Genomic DNA, 18,190 nt, shown 5'->3' with positions numbered 1-18,190 from the left:
TTAATAGTTAAATTTCTGCAAACGAATTTAACCTGAACAAACATATTGCTAAATTTTTTTAAGATGACTTTTTAATAAATGGCTGTGCCAGTTTTGATAGGTTGCATAAAGCACCTTAAAATAGAGGTTATTGCAAATCTTATCGCCAAGAGCAATAATGAAGATAGAACAACTACATTCAACAATCCTAAGGCAGGCGAAGTTTATGTCATACAAGTAAATCATGGAAAAGGTTAGGCAGCAATATTTCAGTGCACTTGTATAGTATTTGTATTTTTTAAATATATTTGTATACTAAAATAGTATAATGTAGTAAATAGCATAGTTTTTGGATTATACTAGTAAAAATCAATTACGATGCCTAAAGTAAAGTTAGACTTTAAACACATTTAAAGAAGTTATACCTGTAATCTACAATGAAGACTGTAGCCTACATGTAGTCTACAAGACTGTATATAGCTTTGTATCTTTTAATATGTTTAAAGTAAAATCTAACATTACTTAGGCATAGTTTATCCTTTACTTAAGGCTATGCTATAGTAAAGCAAGATATCTTATTAATAAATATGAAAGGACTTCTAAATTTCATTTAATATTATATTGAATATTTTCAAGATGTCATTTAATATGCAACATTTTTTTGAAGCTAAAAATTGTCTTTCCTATTATAATTTATTTGAAGATTTATTTATTATTGTAAAATGGCTCCATAGCAAACTTACATGCTTGTGTCTATTTTATATTATGTCAGTGTAAGACATGCTATAGAAAATAATCTGCAGATTTTTAAATGACCTTTTTTATACATGCTGTTTAAAAGTATCTGTGTTATGATTTTAAAATGTGAGCACCAATGTGCTTTCATTGTACTTGCTTAAAAAAAATCATAAATTATAACAATATAGTAACTGCTATATTATTAAAAATATTATATAATTTAGTAGTAGTATATAAAATGTGTATTATTATTATAATTATAATTATAATTTATTAGTAGTATATATAATTTAGTAGTAGTATATAAAATATAATTTAGTAGTAGTATATAAAATATAATTTAGTAGTGAATTAGAAACTCAATTTGACAACTCACTTTTGATAATATAGGTATATACTAATAAAAAGAATAAAAAATTTAAACAAAAACTACTTAGAAGACTTAATACCAAAAGTAATTTTTGTTTAAATTTTTTATACTTTTTATTAGTATTAAAAATTTTTATTACTATTAAAACTCATTAAGTTAATTTTTTTAATGCTAAATATTTGTCTAATTTGTTCTTGAAACTGTTTACATTTGTTGACTTGTGGCAATGTTGGGGTGTTAGCCAGGAATATATTTTATGATAAACAGAATATATCTATAATCCCGGTTCGAAGCCCTCATGTAACCCAAACTTCTAGCCCTAAAATGGGTGAGACATATTTTCAAAGTTAAAACTTTTCAAAAATTTTTTATAAAATTAAACTTATAATTTTGCAATCAAAATAAAATTATAATATTTTTTCTTTTTTTGGTAGAGAATTATCTCTAACTCAGATAAGACTAAATTTTTTTCGGGGAATCCTTATCGCAAAAATCTAGATCTTCCTATATTTATGAACAGTAATGTACTGAATGAGTCATCTACCCTTTGACTTGTAGGATCAAATCTTACTTCTGATCTTAACCATCTGCTAAGGTTGTATCTCTTTACCATGCTTGCTACTTTATTACTCCTGATTCTATTCTTTATCTCTGTAAATCTCTATTAGTTATAGTACCAAAAAAACATAGAACTTACATCAATGAGGACCTCAAAGGTATTATTAATTAGTATGATTAAACAACAAAAAGTTAAATAACATTGTTGGTTTAACAATAAACACAGATTAATTACTACCTAGGTAGCAATAAATTTGTGTTTATTGCTGATAATAAAGTTAGATTTAGGTATTAGTTAACTTTATTATCAATCTTAGTTAATTAATATATTGTCAATATCATTATTCAATTTATTTTAGATATTATTACATATATGTTTAACATAAATATTATTTATTAATATGTTATTGTTCTAACTATATTATCAATCTAAATTTATTACTATATCAATCTTAATCATTCCACTAATACATCAAACTTTGCCATGTTTAAATTGACCAATTTGCTTACTTAATCGTTTATCTTAAAATAAATAAGTTTTATGACAAATGCCCTGATGTTACTATGTAGCTTAACATGAGTGCAGTTTTTGCCCTCATGCTATGCACATTTTGTGACATAAGGGCAGATTCGTAAGATGAGAACATTCTGTGTAACTTAATATTGTTACGCAGGCAAAATATTGTAACATGAGGGCAAAATTTGTAGCGCCAGAGCTAGGCAAATCGTAAAATGAGGCCAACTAAGATTACTACTACTACTATACAACTACTACTACCACTACCACTACTGCTACTAAAAAAAAAAAAAAGAGGTATTGAATTTTGGAAACTTTAAACCCATTGGGAATTCTACAGTATACTCGGTGCCATTTGGCTAATGATTAGGCAAGCTAACACCCTGAATATGTTCCATAAATTTTCTGTTTTGTTTATAAGGAATTCGTACCTTGGTATAAACTTGGTTTGTTCTCAGCTGTATTTTTTATTATTACCTCAGCATGTTTTGAACTTTGTTTGTTTGCTTATATTTTTGCTCTTTTTACTCAACAATTTTGGTTGTCCTGATTACTGTCACTTAATTTATATGATGTGAAGTTGTTCTCCATGTATAAAGCAATTCCAATAATTCCAGCAATTTCCACCTTTTTGCCTGCCATATCTTTTTTTATTTTATACTGTGGAACCTACTAACTATACAATTGATGAGTTGTTAAATCATGCTCTTTTTAGTTCACACAAAAGTTTAAATTCTCCTTATTTGTTGCCAAGTGATGTTGCATGTAAATATTGTGGTTGTTTATTGTATATGCAATGTATATGTGTGTGTATATATAAATAAATATATATTATTATTATTATTATTTTTTTTTTAGATGATTGACGGGCAGATGGGTATAGGTGGAAGCAAAATGGGTCCAGTAAAATTCCTCTGACTTTGCCACTTTACACAAAGATCCATTTTGCCACAGTTACACCAACAGGAATTTCAAATGATTTCCAGAAGTTTGTGTACTGTGATCTGAGTCGGACAGATCTTGTTGTTATCCATTACATCGGTAACCACAACCTTGCAGTTTTAGTTCCTCATGGTAAATATATCTTGCATTTTGATAATGGTTTTTGTTTTTCTTTTAAAAGTTTTACGTAAGTTTACTACTAAATAAAACCTACTTTAAATAAAATCTTTTAATAATATATTTAATTAAAATTCATGTTGTGTAGCCCCCTCTCTTTTTCATTCCAAATTTTGCTTTGAGTTTTTTTTACACTGTCAAGTAACATTTTGTTTTTAAGCAATAAACATTCACTCTGGCCGATGACAACAGTAGGCGGATTACCTGATATAAATCGGCGGATCACGTTTTTTTTTTTTGTTGAACAATCATTAAACTTTACAGAGTTTCACCAACTCTTCACATAAATAAGTGATAAAGCGTTAGAAGAAAAGTTAAATACAACTGAGAAAAGATGTAAACGCGAAGACTCGTAAATGATAAAGCGATAATAAGAAAAGTTAAAAACAACGATCAGAAAAGACACATACAAGATGACTCGTCCACTCTTCACATCAATAAATGATAAAGCAAAAAGAATTAAGTTAAAAACAACAACTGAGAAAAGACGTAAACATGAAGACTCATCAACCTGCCATATAAATAAATGAAAAGATATCGCAACTGGAAAACAAGCAAAAACTATAAAAGCTCAAAAAAAAGTAAGAATCTAGGAAGTTGGAGTTTTTGTTAGAAGAAGAGATTTAAAGAGGATTTTAAGAGAAAAGAATTTTTAAGAGATTTAAAGAGGATTTTTAAGAAGAGAAAGAATTTTGTGATAAGAAGGGTATTTTGATGAATAAGCAGTTTAATAAGCAGTTGAATAAAAGAATTTCAAGTAAGATTTTGTTTTTAAGCAATAAACATTCACTCTGGCCGATGACAACAGTAGGCGGATCACCTGATATAAATCGGCGGATCACGTTTTTTTTTTTGTAGAACAATCATTAAACTTTACAGAGTTTCATTTAAACAATCAAAATATTAGGCGAATCACTTAATATAAATTGGCGGATCACTTTGTTTTTTGGTAGAACTATCATTAAAACTTATAGAGTTAGACTTAAGCAATCAAAATATTAGGCGTATCACTTCATAAAGTTTGGCGGATCTCTTGATATAATTTGGCGGATCACGTTGTTTTTTTGTAAAACAATCGTTAAAATTAAAGGAGTTTGATTCAAATAATCAAAATATTAGGCGGATCACTTGATATAAATTGGCGGATCACTTGATACAAATTGGCGGATCACGTTGTTTTTTGAGTTCATAAAATTTATAAGATATTATAAACTTATATACTTTTTTTTGTCGTTTAATAAAATTGTAATATGCAAATTCCTTCTAAATATTATATCGTTAGTGAATTTAAACTATATCTGAATCGTTTTTTTTAATGAAATATAACTCGCTTTAGTAACGTTTAAATGATCCGCCCCGCCGTTTGTACCTACTCAAAAAACTAGACTTTTTTTTTCATGTTTTGCACTTGTTGACTGCGCATGCTCAGAATAAAGTTCCAAAAAGTATCAATTTAAAACTGCCGTGGATTTGATATTGGCTCAGTAGTTAAGAATCTACTCAGAGTTTTTAACAAGTTGTGATGAACAGATTTAAATTGGTTAGCAAATACTTCAAATGGCAACCCGAGATTTGTTTAAAACAATGACTAGGTTCAATAATGTGACCTTTGCACTCCATTGAAAAATTTTAATTAAAAGTAATTTTTTCATTCCTCTCAGTTTCCTAAATCAAAGTAAAAACTAAAAAAAAGATTTGTATGCCTATTACATAAAAAACTTATAAATGAAAATTGTTTTTGATAATTTAATTGTTATTAGTATTTTTTTTGAAAATTTATCAATGAAACAAAACTTTTACTTTACACAACACACTTGAAGTCTGTCATAATCTTCATCAGCAAATAAAGTGCTTGCTTCATTAAATTTTTTAGGATTGAAAATAGTTGGAATAGTTTGGAATTTTTTTTTTCTTTTTCGAAACCGTTGCTTTAAATTAATTTTATAAAATACTTGTCTTAAAAAAGCTTGATGCCACGCAAGTCAAAAACATAAAAAAAAACAAACGAATATTTCCTTTTACTCGTTATTTAATCAACTCAAATATGCCAAATGAATTGTTAAAAAAAAAATTGATTTATTTTCACACAAAACATTATTTGTTCAAGAATTTAACAAAACTCTAATATTGCAAAAGTAAATTTTATGATCTTTACATATTATATTGATATGGCTATCAACAATGCACTATCATTTCAAATTGAGATAATTTCTTTCATTATCACACTTTGGTTGATATTATGTCCATTATTAAACACATCACATTTTGTTTTAACTAGTTCTTTGAACAAAATTATTAAACTTGCGAGTACCTTTATAGATAATTTGAGAGTTTGATATTAAGCCTCGACAAAAATAAAATTTGCTTTAGCTGGAGTTTTCCCCATCACTTTCAATTTCACTTTCAGTGTCTCTCTGAGGCACTTCTGGTTTTTTCAGAAGTTCAAGAATTTCAGGGGAAAGTCAAGTCTTTCTCTGGTTTCTTTTTCTCTTTATGGCTGATGTTTCCTGTATAAGAGGGTCATTTACATCAAGCAATCTAAAAAATAAATCACTCATTCCATCATTTAGGAACATTTTTCTTGTATGGTTCAATCTAATGCTTCTTAAATTCTTGTTGTTTGCCTCTGAAGCTTCTTCATTTGTGAGTTAATGCAAATTTTAACCGCCAAAATGAAGCAAAAATATTTTCTACATATATAACAAGCCCTGATCCAAACACATTGGTTGGAGAAAAAACCTCCTGCAATAGCTGTTACAACAGATAGAGGTAAATCATTACAATCTAGTGTGCATGACAAAGTATTACCAAGAACATCAAAAGGTTCGTTAACTCTGGAAATATTCTATCCGTATCCCTAAGCTGCAGGGCATAAACTTACTAACAAGGGATAAAAAAGAGGAAAGTCTAGAAGACTCAGACACTCCTGAAAAAAATATTTGAAGAGGAAAAATTGAAAAGACTCTTTAAATAAAAACCTCTATCGCAAAATTAATCGAAATTAAAAAAAGTAGTTTAGGAGAGTTTTCCTTTTACCAGCATCGATTCAATGTACAATGTAAAGTAATTACTTTTATGTGTTTTTTCCTCTTCATGTTTACGTTTTTTTGATATTTTTATAAAATATTTTGTTGGTTTAAAATGTGTTTTTATTATTCATTCATATCGCACTTTTTTTTTGATGAAATTTCTTACTATATTAATATAAAAACTTTGTGTACCAATGCTCCCCATTAGGATGACCCAAAAAAAATAACCAAAAAATGTTTGAGAATCATATTGCATACCCTTTCTCAAAATGATCTAACAAGACTTCTATTTCTAAATATTTTTCCAATCACATAGCTTTAACCGATCCCTCAAAAATGACATCCAGTTTTATAAAATACCAAATACGACATTTTGCACTAATAAAATTTTTTTTCTTTCTGAAATGTCTTAAATTTATAGCATAATCATTATGTAATGCCATATTATTTATATTGTAACAGCATTTAATTTAAACAAATATTTAAACGAAAGCTTATGAAAGTAAAGTCAATGATATTACATGTGAAACAAATCAATGCGGTTAGAAGAACAAAGTTCTTTTCTGTGTTTTTCAACAACTTGCAACAGAAATTGTTTCTGTTCTATTCTTCTAAAACAGAAACAATTTCTGTTCTTGCAATAGAAGCTGTTTCTGTATAAATAGACCAAGTCTATTTAAATCTCTTAAATATTAGGTATGTCGGTACCAGATGAGGGTCCAGAGCATATTATAAAGACATCAGAGAGCAAGACTTTCATCATGTGGTATCTACAGCTCAACCAGAGTAAATTTCTCCCCAACAGCTCTTCTATCAGTGTTGCTGCCCCTGCTTTGTGTCCAGTGTTAGCCAAAGCTGTTGTATCAAAGCACATGCCAGTAATGTTCATTCCAAGAATGAAGCAATTCATATACAGCCTAACTGATATCCTTTCCAGTTCCTGATGAAAAAGCAGGAACTCCTAGCAAATTCTCGATTCCATCAACAAGTGAAGCCAGCAATACTGCAAGACAATCCTCTAGATCATTTGACGTTGCACTGTTCTTAAGCATGAGCTTGCCATCCCTATGTACTACACACTTTGATGGAACAAGAGAAGCTTTAATTTGATGAGCTCTGTTTTTGCGTTGTTCTTGTGTCACTCAATGCACAGTGCTTTTAGATAATACAACGTTGCCTGCAGATGGTCCAACTTCATTCAAAACTAAAGCAACAATCATTGAGGACTTTTGAATGCTGGTGTTTGTTCTATATTATATGCAGCATATTTGTGATGACAATATTTTGATTTTCTTAGGCCTACTGCCACTGAGTTGGACTTTGTCTTCTTCATCACAATCATTCGGATTTTTCTTCAACTGATGAATTTCTTGCTGATAATGTCACCTTTTCAAACTGTTTCTCTTTTTCTTCTTTTCTTGACATGTGGTAGGCCTCTCTTTTTTTTTGCTTCTCCTCAGCTCTTCTTTCTTTATTAGCCAGTGTTTTTTCTATGCCTCCTATGGTGCTCTTCTCTCTTTCTGCAGTCTTAGGAACTCCATGTCTTCTTCATTTATTATTACCCACCCAACATGAGACGACTTTAAGACGTATGTAACTTATCTTTAACTCGTCTAGACGTCTGCAACTAGTTAAAGACGTGTTTATGACGGCTTTTCCACACCTCATTAAGACGTCTTCCTACAACCAGTTAAAGACGTCCCCAAGACATCTAAACAAGACGTCTAACAGAATAACCAGTTTAAGACGTCCGCAAGACATCTAAACAAGACGTCTGTCGGAACAACCAGTTAAAGATGTCCGTAAGATATCTTAACAAGACGTCTTTCGGAATAACCATTTTAAGACGTCTTTAACACATCTTAACAAGACATCTGTTGCAACAACCAGTTTTTGACGTCTTTTGGTATAACCAGTTTAAGATGTCTTTCAGAATAACCAGTTTAAGACGTCTTTAACTTATCTTAACAAGACGTCTATCGGTACAGCCAGTTTAAGACGTTCGTAAGACATCTTAACAAGACGTCTTTCGGTATAACCAGTTTAAGATGTCTTTAATTATGGACGTTTCCCACCCAACAACAAGTCGTCTTAAAGACAAATTTAAGACAACTTGAAATTGATATTAAAGATGTCTTAAACTGGTCTCAAATGAAACACTGTAAGTCGTCTTATTTAAAACGTCTTAAAGTTGTCATATTTAACACCTATTAACGACGGCTTAAAAAGACGTGTGTAATATATATATATATATATATATATATATATATATATATATATATATATATATATATATATATATATATATTTAACAATATATATATATATACATTTAACAATATATATATATATATTTAACAATATATATATATATATATATATATATATATATATATATATATATATATATATATATATATATATATATATATATATATATTTAACAATATATATATATATATATATTTAACAATATATATATATATATATTTAACAATATATATAGAGTTATGGTTAAATAACTTATACATAAAATGAATACAAGAAAGCAAAAATAATTTGTCACAGTTTTAAAGAATTTGGCAAAGCCAATATATGGCAAACCGCAAGAAGAACTAAGAATTTAATATTAACATAATACGATTTACCAGCTATATATAACCTTAATTTTATTTGACAAAAACTAATGCGTTATTATGTGCTTTTTATGATAAATGAAAAAATATATGAAATATGAAAAACGAAAACATGAAATATCTGCTGCATTTTGTAAAATAATTATAAATTTAAATAATTTTTGAAAAGGTTTCGCATTATCAAATGAATTATAAAATAGCTTGGTGAATCAAGGACTAAGCTTGCGAATCAAGGACGAAAGAATTGAATGAAATCAGATCTTGATAAAAAAGTATATTTAAGCTTTTTTTTATTTAGCTAAACCTTTTTTAGTCATTTTAAATTTATCCTTACAGGTCTATTTTATCATTCACAGACTTTATTTACACGAAAAAAGTTTCCAAGTTTACAAATGTTTATCTTGAAAAAATGATAAAATCTCTTCGTGCGGACAACTGATTTTCTTTATCTTGGTGTAATTTGTTTAGTAATTTATCAAAACATGAAGTAGTTACTTTATCATGAACAGTCTTATTAAACAAATGCTGTAAATGTTTAAACTAATACGAAAAGTTAAACTGTAATAAGTTGCACGTCCACTCTTATACGTCCATGCTTTAATTCCTTCCTTAATTGCCTTTTTAATTACGTCTTTATATCCATTTACGGAAGAATGACAAAAATTGTGTGGTTTAAAGTTATTCGGTCTGACAATAAAATCAGTTGAACACACTGTTAAAGTTAGAACTTTTCTCTGTGATGCTTCAGCAAGATCATTTTTGGACTGTTGTTTATATTGGATATTATTCTTGTGAAAGGGTGCATTATCAAAGGTTCTTGGGAAGGAAGAGTAGTAATGATGTTTAAAATAGCTTAATGAAGAACAAGAATTTCGCAAGCGGACAGATTACGATTTTGGTTGCCAGTCGTATAAGTAACATCAAAAATATAGGGTGGAATGCAAGAACCGAACTTGAGTCAAGTTCGACTTGAAATCTCAAGTTCGACTTTGTCAAGTCAGACTTGAAAAATTGACTTGAGCGAATGCGTAAACGAGACTTGAAAATTTCAAGTTCGTGCTTGAGAAAGTCGAACTTGAAAAATAGTCGAGGCGTTGAATTTAGGGCGTTTATCGGAAAATGCACTTCGCAACCAATAGCGGTAATGGATTTTTTTTACGGGAAAAACCTTTTACTGAAACAAATTCCGTGTAATGATATTTGTATAATATACGATTAAATAAAAAGTTAATAACAGTAAAAAAAAAAAAAAGTTCTTGCTATGTATTTTTCATCAGAAAAATAAATTCATCTTGGCACTTTCAGTTCCAAATCCTAAGTTGTTGGTAAGCAACGGTTGGTCATATGTACCACTTAAGTGATCAAGACAATTTCTCTTGATTTCTCCATTTTAACAGATTCCATTTGAATTAAAATACATGCAAATGTTCTAGAAAATGCAGAATCTTATTTTGACGCTGTTTGGGGATGATACTATACTAATGTATTTTTATTTATCTTTTTACTAATACTTTAATGAAAATAATGGTTTTTTTTTAAAAATACTGAGAAAATTACTTTAAACAAAATTAGTTTTCTCAATACTAATACTACATAATACTATGTGTGCGTATATATATATATATATATATATATATATATATATATATATATATATATATATATATATATATATATATATATATATATATATATACATATATATATATATACCTACACATATATATACCATTTACATATGTAAGTCAATAGAGATCACATATGGAGACAGGTCTTCTGAAACTATTGGGCCACTTATAGAAACAGAAAAGAAAACTTTTAAAAACCATTGATAGCATCTTGCTCATTAACACATGAAAAAGAACAAAGTTTAACGTTAAACAAAAATCTCTTAATAAAAAAAAAATACAAAAAAGCAATATAATGAAATTCATGATCTTGATAAAGAACTAATGCAAAAACAAATAGAAATAGATGATATAAAAAAAAACTCTCTCCAGAAAAAGCAACAATACAAACAAAACTTTGTGAAAATTTTCACAGTTAAAATTTTCACAAAGTTTTAAAAAAGCAACACAACAGAATTATTCTATGTGAGGATTATTATTTTCTAACAATATCAGATCCAAATTGTTTTTGGAATGTTTGAATTTATCACTTTATTTTTTAGTGAAATTGTTTTTTTCATATATAATACTTTTTTGAAATATAAAATGTAATTCTTTTGAAATAATATGTAGTATAAATATTTGAAAATAATGTTTTTGTTATTACACCCTTTATCCATTATCAGACACAAATTTTTTTAAAAAAAAATAAGTCTGAAATTTGACTTTTGCTTTGTTTCTGCAAAAATATCTTTAGTGAATGCTTTAGCACCACATTCTTCATTGCTATTTTGTATTTCATTGCCTCCACAATAATCATTTTGTAGAAGGGCAATGTTGTGAAGCACAAAACAGGATATTATTATAGCTATGGAACTTTGCAGTTTTGTTCCTAAGGGAATGTTAATGCAAGGGTATTGTTTTTTTTTGATATACCAAAACAATATTCAACAACAACATTCAACATGTGTGTACTTCTCAAGTTGTAATTGTATCTGATTTCATTTTCATTTTTGAAAATGAAATCAGATACAATTACAACCTTCTAAATTAATTAGGTGAATATGCCCAAGTAACTACTTTTGCTTGTTAAAAACTCATTTTCATACTTGCAAAGGTTGTAATAAGTTATATAGTAATAGTAAAGTTTTGTTACGCATCAGCAAAATGATAATGGCGGTCTGTTTTTTTTTTCAAGTTTGGTTTCAAGATTGGTCTGGAGCAGACTTGAAAAAATGACTTGAAAATTCAAAAATTCTCGTTTTTCAAGTCTGACTTCAGTTCAAGTTCGCTTCTTGCATTCCGTTCAAGTCAGACTTGAGATTTGAAGTCTGACTTGAAATTTCAAGTTGGGTTCTTGCATTCGGAAGGAATTTTTGCTCTCTCAAGTCTGGTTTGAAGTCAGACTTGAAAAAGGTCTATTTTTAGCGGTTTTCAAGTCTGACTTGAGTTGAAGTTCGCTTTGTGCATTCGCTCAAGTCGCACTTAAGGTTTTAAGTTCGACTTCAAATTTGAAGTTCGGTTCTTGCATTCCACCCATAGTCTCCTTTTATAGCTACTGGTATTATATATGTTTCCGGATTTCTGCTTTGACTATATACAAAAGACCAACTACTAATTCAAAGGAATTTTGAACTACTTCCGTAAAGGGCCTATGGCTAGGTTATCACAAGCACATATTTTAGAGATTTCTGAGAAACTAATCGAATTTAGAAATTAAATTGTTCGCTGATGATAAATTTCAGCATGGATAGACAGAGAGGCGGATAGAGAAATTTTAAAGAAACCCACCTTTATATTATAAATGTATAATTGGTAAGTGTCTTCTAACGCTGCTTTCCAAAAAAACAATGATTTTCATGACCTATTACTGCTTCATTAATTTTCTCTTTTTAGCGGCTGTCCGAAAGACATATCCAAAGGATTCGGAGAAGGCACTCCGTAAATTTATTCAGGGTGTGTTAAAAAACGCACCAGCATCACGAAAATATTAATAAAATTTTATAATCATGTACTCTTTTTTTGTGGATGCTGTGAAGTATTTTTCTATTGTAAATCATGTCTCTTTTTTCAGTTATTGCATTTGGATAGTTTATATATTCACACCTTTCTATTTTCTGTCACCACCTTCTAGTCTCCTTCTAATACAATATAAATATGTATATTTATGTTGGCAGGAGACTGAAAGGTAATATATATATATATATATATAAACACACACGACTTTTTAAGCCGTCATTATTACGATTTAAATAAGATAATATTAAGACGTTTTAGTTAAGACGACTTACCGTATTTCATTTGAGACCAGTTTAAGACAACTTTAAGACGACTTAAGTAAGGCAACTTTAAGACGTTTTGAATAAGACGACTTACTGTGTTTCATTTGAGACCAGTTTAAGACATCTTTAAGACCAATTTCAAGACGTCTTCAATTTGTCTTTAAGACGACTTGTTGTTGGGTGGGTATTGACATAAAGTCTGCATGATTGATGTCAAACAAATCATCTAAATTTGCAGCAAAGCTTTCCTGTATAATCTTGTCTTTACTGCTGATTCTTTTCATGTTTCTTATGATGTTTAGATGTTCTTCATACCGTTTTTTAATCTTTTTAACAATGTTAGACTTCTGTTGTGTCGACAGTCTGCATTTTTGCCAGAACTGTTCTACATAAGCACTTTCAGAAACAGTCATTTTTTTCTTTTTGATGTCAAAAAATTGATTTCTCATTACCCTTCTCAAACTTGGTAGTCTTGCTCCAGTAATATCTTTAACTGGATGTCCAATGAGAAGTATAAAGTCTAGAAGTATATGCCTAGTGCCATATTGAAGGGCTTTTGTCATTATTATCAAAATATAGACAATCTATTTAAGCATGCTTACTCTTGAATCTTGGGCTTCTGGTAACTGCCCCAATGATGTATGAAAGTTATGAAGTAATCCTTAATGTATAATGTCATATTGTGAGGCTTTTGTCATTAGACTGTCTATCTGAATAGATGACTTTTACAATTGACCTTGTCCCTGCATTCTTTAGACTACATTAACAACATTATGTTTTGACTTATACATAGCTTTTTTTGGTTAATAGGATGAACTCATAAATACTAAAATGTATGAAAATAATTTGATACTACAAAAGAATATATATATTTCTTTTGCATTACTAGTAGCATTTGTAATAACGAAGTATCATACAAATGTTTTGCTTTCATCGAAAAATTGAGTGTCTTTAAGGGATGGGTTTATTTTAATATTTATAGAAAATACTTTGCACACAGAACACCTTCATATATGGGATCAATTTCAGAGGGTATGCGATATGATATTAAAAATTTTTTTTCTTCTTATACCCTACTCCCCATGAAAGGGAGCATTAGTACAATAAACAATATGTTTAGAATATTCAAAAGTATTGTACTTAACCATTAATATTTCTGAACATAAACTATATTAAAATTTTGCTAATACATTCAGAAAATAGCAAAAAATGTTTCTTAATTCCTTGTCGAAACGTTCTAATGCTCCCCCTCTCCCCTATTTATTAATGCTAAAATAAAAGCTAAAATTGTTTCAAAAGAGTAACTTTATAACGTTGATGTCAGGGACTGATATTATAAAACATTTACTTTAGTATTTACGCGAACTTTCTTGAACTTCGCGAAGTAAATTTAAAACAGTGGAAAAAGGAAACAATTTTGTTCTTGCCTAAAAACAAAGCTGTCTGTAACCAAGAATTTTTGATTTTCGTAAATAATTAGAAAGATTTTTCGTAATTTTTTTTTAAACAAGATAAATTTCCAACATAACTTTTACGTTTTTACGAAACTCGTAGTGCTACGAAAGAGTAAGTTTTGTAACATTGGCCTCAGTTTACATCTATGCCAATTCGTACTTATTCCAATATCGCGTCAAATTCCACAGTTTGTGAAAAAATGTGCAGTTCATTTATTTCAATTTTTGTTTTATTCAGTCTATGTATCATGTTCACTCTTACGCTAGTTAATGCTATAAATTCACTCTTATTCAGCCACAAAAAACAATATTTGAAATTGTAACCATAAAAAACATTTACCTATCAATTACTCACAAACAATAGAAAAATATACACAACTCTCTGCTTATCCTCTTCCTCGTATTGCTGAAACTGTACATTAAAAACGACTGATAACCAAACATTTTATTTAGCAGCTTTCCAACAATTCAAAAGTTGCTATATACACTCTGTTATTGTCTTTCTAAAAACAAAGTTTTATTATCATCACTATTGTTTTTTGATGTCTTGCTTAATTTCAGTTGCAATTGAATTAATCAGCGATTGCTGCTTATTTATTAAAATTACTCTCGATTGTTAATTTTTTTTTGTAGTTTTTTATGGAATATTCATTTTATTCTCTTTATATAATTATGTTTTAGTTTTTAAAATTTAGATCTATTATTTTGCACAACAACTGTGTGTAAGGACCAGTTTCATGGAAAAAACGCTAGGAGACATAAGTTTTTAGAATAACGTTAGTTTTACTCTAACTTTTAGTCAGAATAAAAACAAACGAAAAAATGAACTTAAAAACCTGATGCGCTCACTTTCCTTACTTTAAGTATTAAGTTTTTTTAATTTAAAATCAAGTCTGGGGAGTAATTTTTGAAAGCAATAATTTGAACTTATCATAAACTTCTCATGTTTACGCTGATTCAAACGTAAGAAAGATTCAAACAAATATGTCGATTTCATCATTGAGAACAGCAATTAAAGACTTAAACGTACACGCGTCATACATAAGTCGGAACAAATATTAATCTCTGATTATTCAAAAAAAAAAAAAAAAAAAAAAAAAAAAAAAAAAAAAAAAAACGAAAGGGAAGGCATCAATATAATGTTTAAAAAAAGAATTATAGCAGTAGTAAAAATCTTAAAAAGTAATTTTTCGTAATAAAAAAATTAATTAAAACTAACAGTCGCTTCTCTCGTTAAAGTTGTTCTATAAATATTTTTCTCTAATTAATATGGTGAATGCAATTTTTTATTCCAAAAAATAAAAGGTTTTAAAATTCTAATCAATAATGGCTCTGGTTTTGCCAAAATTTTGTCCGGCCTGGGATGCTCCTTTGTTTGAACCGGCTTGCAGGCCGATAACACCTTCACCGGCTCTCAATTGTTCTTCAGTAAATTCGCGTTTGTTTTCGGTTGCCTCTTCAGGTCCAAGAGTTGGTCCGTCATATATTTTTCTAGCTTTTCTTCCAAGTGCGAAAATTCCGTTTATAACTTGAGGTATATTTTGCCCTTCAAATAGATCGACTGTTTGAAAAAGATCTATTTTGTTTATTCCGAGACCTTCGCATGCTGTCAAAAATTGACCAATGGTTTCCATTTGTTTAAAAGCCAGCTTCGAAGCCTGAAATTTCTTTACGCTCCCAGGTTGAATAACGTTAATTAAATGACACAGTATTACTCCATCCTTTAGAATGTTTTGAACATCTTTAGCACTTTCAATCACTCCAATTTGCGATGCTAACTCAGCATGCTCCCCCCCACCATCTCTCAATACTTCTCCAATCCATTCCATTGCTTCCTTTGTTAAATCAGGATCAAACTTTGCTGCACGTTTGTTGGCTAGTTCTGCAGTCATTCCATATCCCTTTGGTCGACAAGCCATTTTTATGTAGATACCAAAATACTATTTTCAACTGTGTATATTTCTACAATAACTATACGCGAAGTGACACAAATAAGCTTTTGTAATTTTACTTAACGAAACAACGCCCAGCGTTACTCACGCTTGATTGATTCTTTTCTTGTTTTGTCAACATTTAATTGAGCACTCCTAAATTAACATCGCTTTGCATGCTTATATAGAGTTAAAAGTTGAATTGTAAACAGTTTTTATTTAACTAACACAGTTTGCACTTTTATTCGGGAGCATAATAAACCAGACAGATAAATCTTGGAGGAAGAGTTTTTGTCTTATTTCGAAAGAAAACTAATTCGCTGATAAGATTTTAAAGATGATTTTAACTATGGTAAAGAGTTTAATAAGTGATTGGCAATATTTACGTTTATCTTACATAGGCCAGTTTTTAAATTAACTATTTTCAACTATGAAGTTAGATTTCGGTATTTTTATATAAAACGTAAAATAAAACCTTAAAATAGCTATTGTGCTTTAAGTGTTTTTTTCCTTAAATTTTTGAAAGATTTATTGTAAGTTTGTTTGAGAGTAAATACACAAATATTTTAATTTTTTATAAACAACAGCTATTCTAGTTTTTTTTAATAACAAGGCGAAAAGTACAGTGCTTCACCAAGATGAAATGACGTAATTGACACAAGCTCTCTTTTTTTTTAACGTCACCAGGTTTTTTGTTTGTTTGTTTCAGAAAAGCTTCAGATTATTGTTAAGATTCGAGTAATTTTTTTTAAAACAAACATAAACAAAAAATTTATATTGTATATAAATCATATATATATATATATATATATATATATATATATATATATATATATATATATATAGCATAAACTTTTAAAGTTCAAATACATTTTCCTGTCTGTCTTAACTTTAAAGAACTCTTTGCAATTTCTTTGCTTTAAGATATGTGTTGAACACTTGTTTAACTGCATATTGTTCCAGCAAACTCGACCTAATATTTAAACAGTATTTACTGGAACATTCAAACTATTTCTTCTCACCTTTTGATTTCCTTAGGCTTTTTTGCATCTCATGACTTTCATATCCTTAAAGTGCAAAGTTTTTTTTAAAATTCAACATTAAAATCTACTTTAGTAACGTCATCACTTTATATGAACGTAGTGAGCAAGTTCTAAAACCTATTCACTCCCTTAAAATTGAAAAAGCAGTTTTAGTAATTTCTTAAAAATAAAAAAAATAAAAAGGGAAATGGATCACTTAATCTGAACTTTTCACACTCTGATACTCGAAGCTTTAAGTTTTTTAGAATCAATAATATGTTAACACAATTGGCTTTTTTAAGCAATATATTTTAAATTGGATTACAGATCCATTAATACTTTTAAATCTTGTAATCATTTAAACTCTTTTCTATTTTCCCGTCTTTTTCTGATGCTTGAATTTTGCCATCGTTCGACTTTATGATGTAAACTTGTTTCACCAATAATTTTTACAAAATAATTTAGTTTTATGTTGGCGTACTCAGATATTTTGGACGACTTTCAGAACGTTGATTTAAAACTAAAAAAATTTTCTTCTAAACTTTTCTTCTAAACTAAAATTTTCTTTATGTTTCTTCTACCATGCTTAACAGGAAGTTAATACTTGAATTAAATTGTCTAATTAGAATTTTGTAATGATCCTATCGTCTCTTTCTATGGTAACCTGCACTTTTTATTATTTTTAACAATAAAATTTAACAGTAAAAAGTACTAATGAGTCTAAACGTTTATTATATCTAAATTATTTAATGATGTTAAAAATAATATTATGTGACTTCTGAATTGGTGACTCTAAAAAGAGCTGCAACTTGAGGCTAAGACAAACCTCTTAAAACTTCTTGAATGAGTTCCTGTTGCTCCTGTGAGATTCATTTTGATCTCCGTACTCTCAGTATGAGAATTTACAGATTTTCATTTTTTCTCGATTTTATTTAAAGCAAAAAAAGG

At 28.8% G+C, this 18,190-nt stretch overlaps 1 long non-coding RNA gene and 1 pseudogene across 2 annotated transcripts; one reads left to right on the top strand and one right to left on the bottom strand.

Annotated features, from left to right (window-relative positions):
• The first annotated feature begins 14 nt into the window (after nucleotides 1-14).
• LOC149886996 (uncharacterized) lies at nucleotides 15-6,272 on the top strand. The gene is made up of 3 exons (XR_016453763.1): nucleotides 15-232; nucleotides 3,021-3,236; nucleotides 3,442-6,272. It is a non-coding gene; the product is annotated as an uncharacterized LOC149886996 (long non-coding RNA).
• A 9,184-nt stretch (nucleotides 6,273-15,456) lies between these two features.
• On the bottom strand, nucleotides 15,457-16,381 carry LOC149886995 (myophilin pseudogene; annotated as a pseudogene). Its single transcript, XR_016453525.1, has one exon. The product of XR_016453525.1 is annotated as a myophilin pseudogene (transcript).
• Between the last annotated feature and the right edge of the window lie 1,809 nt (nucleotides 16,382-18,190).

This window comes from Hydra viridissima, unplaced genomic scaffold (genome assembly GCF_058129835.1).
Source record: "Hydra viridissima isolate aposymbiotic clone 2 unplaced genomic scaffold, HvirCarnegie_v1 scaffold_6, whole genome shotgun sequence".
Lineage (NCBI taxonomy): Eukaryota > Metazoa > Cnidaria > Hydrozoa > Anthoathecata > Hydridae > Hydra > Hydra viridissima.
The sequence above is the reverse complement of the archived record's forward strand: the minus strand, read 5'-3'. Positions and strand labels throughout refer to the sequence as shown.